Consider the following 7,568-nt stretch of genomic DNA (forward strand, 5'->3'; position numbering starts at 1 on the left):
TACCTCCAAGATACAACAACTCCTAGATCCGAAGGCAGCACTCCAACAGAGTCTACTTGCAGAGGAGATCCGAAGGTAATACACGGCACCAAATGAAAAAAAAACAAAAAAAAAGGAATTTTCTAACACTAGATTTTCGAATTTCTGTTTTTCACCAAAAAACGAGAATGGAATCTTGTTCGAGCTTAACATCTATTTACTGACTCGTATGGACACCTTCAGAGGGCTGCACATGTACGTAAGGTCACCTGCAGAGGGTTGTGACTGTATGATCAGTCACCTCCCTACTGCAAAACCCAAAATCGGGTTTTCTAGATTCATGACCCGTTTTCTAGATCCATGACCCACGACCCCAAGTCCCATCATAGACAACTTAATATTATTTATATAATATTACAGTGCCCCATGGCTTAGTTAGACTAGGGTCTACGGACCACTACTGCAACCACGCCCAACTTGGTCCAGCTCGTTGCATGCGCGTGATCCACACATAGTTCTCTACCAGCATACACCCCACTTAGGAGCTATATATGATTATATAATCATATAATCATTAGCTCCATCCGATGTGGGACTAAACATATAGGGTAAATTAAATTACCTAATATACATCCAGAAGAGTCCTATAGAAACAAGAGTCCTAAAACAAAACTAGGGAGATAGAGTTTTAATGATTTTGAAACTTATCTAAATAGTATATTATATTATATTATATTATATATTTTAAAACAAAATCCAACAATCCCCCACAAGTTTCAAAATTTTCAGTAAAACGAAGAAGTGCAGTATAAATTTTGACTTAGTAGGACACATCGTTGGAGGTGTCTTCTGGACTTGAACCTACACTAGGTCTGATGAACTATGCTACAGAGTATGGGTGAAGTCAGACTTCTTGAACCCTTCCTCTTCATCATAGCTGGCTAGCTCACCATCCATGTCCCACTAGTCGACGTCCGTATCTCCTGAAATATATCAATGGGACATTCTAGGCCCTATCCCCTATCTTGGTCTCATGAGTGGTTAAATTAGGGCTTAGGACACTCTCGCATATACATTCATGTAAATGCATCAATATATGTAATTCATATTACTAGAGTGACCTAGAACATGTTAGTGAGGTGTACAATGCTTAGGGTTGACCAAAAAGTCCAAAAACCTAAGCCATGTCCCAGCCCCAACTTAATTCAGCAAAACAGAGCTCAGACAGTCGACCGTCTGAGCAGACAGCTGACCGTCTGGTTTGTGTTTCTTTCAGAAACAGAAAGCCAGAAGGACGACCGTCTGGGCAGACGGCTGACCGTCTGGGCAGACGGCTGACCGTCTGGCCTTGACTTAGCCAATAACGGCTAGTTTGCAACGGCTCTTTTTCAGACGGCTGACCGTTTGGGCAGACGGCTGACCTTCTAGGCTAAAAACAGGACAAAAATTATGTCCATTTTCTATCCGTTGGGGATTGACTTTAGGCACTCAAAGGTGCTCTTATAAGCCCAATTCACCTCATTTGAGAGGTTAAACACTCACACTTGATCACCCACTCCCCAAGTGATCCTAAGCTCTCAAATTGCAAGAAAGCCTTGTGCTTTGCCTTTCACCTTCTCCCCAACCTTGAAGAACACTCCAAGGTATTAAGCAAGCTTGTGGAAACCAAGCTTGAGGTGATTGAAGGCGTCGGTGGTGCATACAACTCACATTGCATCACACTCACACAAGAGGTAAAGTATCACACCTCTTATTAAGGTAACATCCTTCCTTTGTAACTGTTTCAATTCTAGTCTACGTTGGTAGATTAGAATTGGTCATTGGGTGCTCTTGCCAGTGAACAAAGATTGCTTGGGTGCTCTTGCCCGTGAACAAAGATTGCTTGGGTGCTCTTGCCTGTAAACAAAGATTGTTAAGGGGTGCTATTGCCTGTAAACAAAGATTGTTAAGGGGTGCTCTTGCCCTACTTGCTAAACAAAGATTGTAAAAGGTTCTCTTGCCCCGTAACAAAGATTTTTGTAAGGGTTTGATCTCTACCCATTGTATTGAAAGAGAATCAATAATGGAATACTCTCTTGAGGCTAAGAGAGGAGTGGACGTAGACTTGTATAGTCGAACCAATATAAATCTCGTGTTGTGGTTGTTTGAAATTGTCAAATTCGTTTGAATTTTCAATTTACATTGTATTTCCGCATAAACCGCAAAATAGGGATATTGCACTAGTTGCAACCAAGAAGGACCACCTGAGGTTGCACCAACAAGTTTGATCCAATATTTTGTATTTCTTAATTGGTCTATTTTAAATACCATAAAGAAGACAAATACTAAATGTCATTAAAAAAATGCCAACGCAGAGCTGTTTTAGTGGTTGAAACCAACACTTCTTAGTGAAGAGGTCGTGGGTTCGACTCTCGCTGGGGCATATTAGTATCCCCATCCCCGGCTTAATAAAGCCCCTTTGTACCAAAAAAAATCGTTGAATCAAACTTTATCTCATTTGGAATTGGAATATCTAAATTGAATTATAATTATTTGAATCACTTTAAAGTGGTTTTCTTTTCTAGTAAAATTTAAGATGGCCCACCTTGGAATTCTCCGGTTTAATCAGGGTTGAGTTCATTTTCTCAAAAGCTGATTGCAGATCCTACAAGAATTTAAGAGCTTGGAACTGATATAGAAAATAGAGCCCAAAGATTAATACAACACAAATACACATCTCATCCAGGAAATAATAAGCAGTTGCATCTGTATAACTTCAAACTAAAGAACCCTATTCAATTCAACTAGAATCTGTACAAGAGAACTAAGTATGGCATCCCAACAGTAATACACCAATAAGAAAAGCTTCCCGTCATCAAACGGAAGTTCTGGAATAAATGGAAGTCTGAAATTCCATCCTTATAAATTTAGCTTTAGAATCCAAACAAATTCAATGTCTAGATCTCATCCTTTTTATGAAAGAAAATAAAATTTCAAATTCTGGTCATATAAAACAGAACTTATTTTTTCTTTTTTGTTTTCTTTTATTTCTTTATATATATATATATTTTGTTTTTGAAGTTTCGAATCCAAAATATTAGACTAATCCTAGAAAATCTGAAATGAGTAATTTCTGATCTTAGAGCCAGTGGTCTAAGACCTTTGATGAATATTCCAGAAACACAAAATGTTTAGAACAGAAGTTCACTCCATCAACATAGTGTACTCTAATTTGTGAATCTTCCTACTATGTGATTTCATTTCCAGCTAACAAGAGTCAGAACAAGCAAAGGATATGATAATATATTATCCATACCTATCATGATGTTAGACTTTTAATATTTGTTGGAGTACTAGTAGCACTGCCTAGCGATTTCATGTAATCTCCCTTATTCCCTGCAATTAGATTTCATAAAAGACAGTATCACATTATTGGAACCAGCATTGGACCTGAAGCTGAAAAATTAAGAGACTGTCGCATTTCTACCTGGCATGTGCCACATCAGAAAGCTTCCCTGAAATTTTAGTATGCAAAAGCCTCTGATGTTCTAGTATCGTTTGCAACCAAAAACAAGACCTATGAGACAGTCTCTACTCTCTTTTAATTCTTCCGTCATCAATCGACCCTTCTTTCCCCTTTTTTTTTTTTTTTTTTTTTTTTGGTTTTCCTTTCAATAACCCAACCATCGAACCATCTAATCATTCAACCAGAATCATTGGTTTCTAAACCCATAACCAACCCCACCCATCGAACCATTTAACTATTGAACCAGAACCATTGTTTCTTTTCTTCGTTTCTTTCCGTTGAACCACCGGTAGCCTCTAGGAGCATCCAATTACTTGAGTGATTCTCCCATGGCCTTCTGAAAATTTATTTCTTGTCCTTTAACATCCAAAAACAGAGACTTTGCCGATAGAGAGAGAGAGAGAGAGAGAGAGGAAGTCCAGCGGAAGAAAAAAGAAAAGAAAAAATCGAAAAGAAAGAGATAAAAAGAAACTTGCCTTGGTTTGTCGATTTTAATTTCACCCTAGCTCTGATGCCATGTAGAAATAATTGACCCTTAATTGATCAATGTTACCACTAAATTTCTTATTTATAATAATGTAAAATATAAGAAATTACATATTTACCCTCACTAAACAAGTGAATAAAAATAACTTGAACCACAACTTATAATTAAACCAACAAAACCAATTTCCACGATCCTTACCCTGTTTGAGCCCTTAGCTTCTACAAAGTCCTAACATCAATCGCCCTTGCTGCTACAACTATGTTTGCGACCACTCCAATCTCCATTATTAAACCCATGGACATAAAACCTTGGACATCTTTCAACCCATCACTGTGAGTTGCAACCATTGTTCTGAATCACATTTATTGCAACTCCTGCACACACAAGCAGTGCTGCATTTTCTACTGTCATTCCTTCTGGTATCTTCACTCAAACCTATTCACTACAAACCTAATAAAAATGCAATGGAGTAAATTAATTGAATACTTGAAATATGATGAGTGATGACAGCCATGGAGCCAGCAAAGCCTCCTTGTTTGGGTTCCCAAATGATAGAGAATAAGATATTTTAGCAATCAAAGAAATGAAAAATCCATTAATGGTGAGGAGTGTGGTAGTGTTTATCCATCAACCATGGGGTAGTTGGACCTGCTCAGATCGTTCTTGATTTGGTGGAGATCATGCATGTGGCACATCACCTTGATTAACCTGTGTTCCTCCTAGACCAACACATTTTCGAATGTATAAATTTTAAGTGTTTTAACTTTAAGAGTGTATGAGCAGTGGCGGAGCCACATTGGGACCGGAGGGGGCCATGGCCTCCCCGGATTTTTTGAAATTGTAAATATCCTTGTTTTTTTCCTTATTTCTCTATCTTTAAATGTGAAATACCACTATTTGGCTCCCCTTCAAAAATTAAAAATAAAAATTTAAGATAAAGATGATGGGTACAAACGTCATTCATAATCTTTATCTAATGGTTATCATTAAATCCCTAGTTTTAAGGAATAAAAGGTTAAATTCTAATTAAAAACTAACTCACGATCTATGAATTTCTCCTATATATTCTCTCATATTCTAATTTCTATTTATTCTCTCATTAATCTCCTCTTTTATTCCTTTTTTTTTTTCTTTTTTTTTTTCTCACACGTCTCACAAAATATTGAAGTAGTTAGCAAACTTTGGAATTTTCCTAAATCTTCTCCACATCAGGTATTCACTCTCTCTTTCTCAAATTATTCCTTTCTCTCTCACACTCGCGAATTTTCTATTAATTTACCTAATTTTTTATGTAGATTCCACATTAAAATATAATAATATATTTTGAGATGGGACCTATAGTGGGTCCCACATTGGCCCACATACATTCCGCCCCCAATGTTCAATCCTGGCTCTGCCCCTGTGTATGAGCAAAGGCATGTCAAGAGCATGTTTAACCCATAAGTTCACTCATAGCACCTACACGAAGCTCTGGTTTTAGTAATTCTACAGTGGAATTGGAAGAGTCATCTCGAGTCTTAGGGGCTCACTTGAAAACCTTTTTAATCTTTTCCACCATTCTTAGTTCGTTCTGCTTTTCTGTTTTATGATGGCTCTATTGTTTGAAAGCCAGGTTTACCTATTCACCTTGCTTGCCTGAAATGATACAGGTAACAAGAAAAGAAGAAAAATGAAGTTCCACTTTATTTTTACTGCTCGGACTGTTGGGTCGAAGTTCAATGGACCTCTTTTTCGATTGAGACAACTTTAAACGCTGAATATCAATCACCTCATGTTAATTCATTGACCAGCACCAGGCTGAAAACCTCCACTAGGGGAATGGTGCTACATCTAGAACTCATCGTTCACTGTTGTTTTCCATCTATAATTTTCTCTCGATGAGTCTGTTCTTTAGAGTTTACAGCAGTGCTGGAACACGCTTCAGATTTGACTAGCCTCTCACATACTTCAACCAAGAAAGTAAATGCACTGAATATTTTCCTGACAATTGAGATTCTGGAAATGTAAGTTCAATTAATACCTATAAGTTATGTGTACCAAACCAGATCATTCTAGGAGCTGTCTGTATCCTGGTCTCAAGACTCATCAGAGCCATGCCATCTGATGAAATTGATGAAATATTCTGATCTTCAGTAATAATAATAATATCAGCAACAACAACCGGAATAACCTCCTTTCCCCTTAAATTCCATTTTCTTTTAATTTTAAAAGAATATGTTTGCAGTTATAAGAATTATTCAACAAGAACAGTAGCTCAATAAGCAACAGTTCTGCTAAGAAAAGAAAATCCAATTCATATTTTTTTCCCCGACGGATGTCTGACTCAGACATCACCGCACCAGATAGCTGAAAGACAGAGAGAGACAGAGAGCGAATAAATAAATACCTGGAAATTTGCTCTGGAACCGGAGGTTTGCGGGAGATTTGAGGCCTTCGAATCCTCTAATTGCTCTGGAACGGGACCTGATCGAACAAGATTGATTACCCTTAGAACTCCATCAAGATTGATTACCCTTAGAACTCCTAGTTTGGTAAGAACTTCTAGTTTTACCGGACATTCTTAAACGAATTTTATCCTAATACACTTAAAGCTTTTCAAACATTCCCATCTGAAATCTGAGTCGATTTTCAAATAGGAGTCTGATCAGATTAAGATTAGGATTAGGGTTAGGGTTAGGGTTAGGGTTCTATAACATAAATAACCCCTCATTTCAGTCTCTGCTGCTGCGCTACGTTGTTGTTCACTCGTCTATTAAACTGCTCTTACTTTCTCTTTTCATCTGAAATTCTATTCTTCATCTCCTGTGTTCTTTCTTTTCCTTCACGTCATCATGATGAGTAATACACCACATATTGATATTAAACAATATGCGTCAGCGTTCTTGACTGAACGTGAGAACCCCACGAGACCCTTTTCTTTCTCAGAAATCAGCGCAACCATACGGTTGTCGAAATCATCAGTTTTCCACAATGACTGTTACGATCAACGGAGACATTGTTGAAAGCTCTAGTAGTTATGGATTTCATTCGTTGGAAGACAAAATATTTCCTATTAAGGTTGGTATCCTGCTTAGCACTGAATCTTCTATGCGTTCTATCGGCCCTATGCTCGACCGGGTGCTACACATCCCCTGCCCTGATGAGAGTCTGAAATTAGAGATTCATCAGAGTCTGAAATTAGAAATTTGAGTCTGAAATTAGAGATTCATCAGAGTCTGAAATTAGAAATTTCCAGGTTTGCTAGCTTTTGTGCATCTGTCAGCCCACAGAGAAATGCTCGATCCTTGGATTTGGTCATAGAGATTGATATTCGGGCAAATCTCGAAGCGATTGTAAGACTTGATGCGATCCCGGTTCCACCACCTTCAAGATCTCCGACGACACAAGCAGCATTGGGGTTTAAGATATTTGACGAGACAAAAGAAGAGGTGCCGCCCTCTGCATGTACGATTTGCATGGATGAGTATGTGAGAGGAGTTAAGATCGAACAGTTGTCTTGTTCACACGTCTTCCATCAAAAATGCATTTCCAAGTGGCTAGAACGGAACAACACCTGCCCGGTCTGTCGCTTCGCCATACCTCCTGCTCCTACTAGAA

Source organism: Hakea prostrata, chromosome 2, assembly GCF_041222555.1.
Source record: "Hakea prostrata isolate BN-2017 chromosome 2, UWA_Hpros_2, whole genome shotgun sequence".
NCBI classification, from domain to species: Eukaryota; Viridiplantae; Streptophyta; class Magnoliopsida; order Proteales; family Proteaceae; genus Hakea; species Hakea prostrata.